Below are 1682 nucleotides of genomic sequence, written 5' to 3'. Positions count from 1 at the left end.
TGGGACCTTTGGAAGAGCAGTCGGGTGCTCTTACCCACTGAGCCATCTCACCAGCCCCCTGCATGACTCTTTCATTTACTTAGAGCTTCCCCATGATCTTTTCATTGTTTGAAGCTGTTGTGAAAGGTGCCGTTTCCCTGATTTCTCTCTCGGTCTGTTTGCCACTTGTACATAAGAAAGCTGATTTTTGTGTGTTAATTTTACTGTAGGCTGCTACGTTATTGAAAGTGTTTATCAGCAATAGATGTTTCCTACCGGAATTCTTAGGGTCTTTCATGTATAAAATCAGATCATTTGTAAATAAAAATACTTTGATTTCTTCCTTTCCTATTTGTATCCCAATAATCTCCTCCAGTTGTCTTATTGCTCTGGCTAAGCCTTCAAATAGGTATAGAGAAAACAGCCATCCTTACCTAAGTCCTGATTTTGCTGGAAATACTTGTTTTTCTTGCCATTCGGGTTGATGTTGTCTATGGGCGCGCTGTAAATTGCCTGTATTATGATAAAGTTTGTCCCTTGTATCCCCAATCTCTCCAGGACTTTTTATCATGAATGGATGTTGGATTGTCTCGACATCCTTTCTGAATCTAACGATATGATCCTGTGTTTGTGTCATCCAGGTTGCTTGTGCGGTTTGTTTCATTTATTGATATTCATATGTTGAACCATCCCTGCATTTCTAAGATGAAGCCTACTTGATCACGGTGAATAATCTTTTTGATGTGTTCTTTGATTAGATTTACAAGTTTATTGGGAAATTTTGCATCTATGCCCATAAGGTAAACTGATCCATAATTTTCTTTCTTTGTTGGGTCTCTGTACAGTTTACAGAGTAATTGTGGCTTCATAAAAAGATTTAGGCAATATTTTTTTTCAGTTTCTATTTTGTGGGATAATTTAAGGAGTATTGGTATTAATTCTTCTTTGAAGGTCTGGAAGAATTCTGTACTGAATCCGTGGGCCCTGGGTCTTGTCTTTTCTTTTGATTAGGAACTTTTTAATTAATGCTTTTATTTCAATAGGAGATTATAGGTCTGTTTATATTGTTTATTTCATCCCCACTTAATTTTGGTAGGTTGTATATATAAAGAAATTCATCCATTTCAGGCTTTCCAATTTAGTGGAATACAGATAACTCTCTGAATTTTCTTGGTATTTTTTTGTAATGTCTCCCCTTTCATCTGTAATTTTATTAATCTGGGTCTTCTCTCTATCTTTTAGTAAATTTGGTTAAAGCTTTGCCAATTTCTTTCTTTTCTTTTTCTTTTTTTTTCTCAAAGAATCAATTCTCTGATGCATTAATTCTTTGTATTGGTTTTTGTTTCTATTTCTTTCATTAATTTCATCCCCAAGATTGATTATTATTTCTCACCTATTCTTTTCGGCCATTATCTCTTCTTGTTTTTCTAGGTCTTTCAAGTGTGTTGTTAAGTTATTATTATGAGGTTTTGGTGGTGATGGTGATGGTTTGGGTTTTTTGGTTTTGTAGTTGGTGGTGGTGGTTTAGGATTTGGGGGTTTGGGGGTGTTTTGTTTTGATTCAAGACAGAGCTTAGCTGTCCTAGAAATTATATATATATATATATATATACTGTCTTCAGACACTCCAGAAGAGGGAGTCAGATCTTGTTACGGATGGTTGTGAGCCACCATGTGGTTGCTGGGATTTGAACTCTGCACCTT

This window comes from Mus pahari, chromosome 4 (genome assembly GCF_900095145.1).
Source record: "Mus pahari chromosome 4, PAHARI_EIJ_v1.1, whole genome shotgun sequence".
Classification (NCBI taxonomy): domain Eukaryota; kingdom Metazoa; phylum Chordata; class Mammalia; order Rodentia; family Muridae; genus Mus; species Mus pahari.
This window is presented reverse-complemented; position numbering follows the sequence as displayed.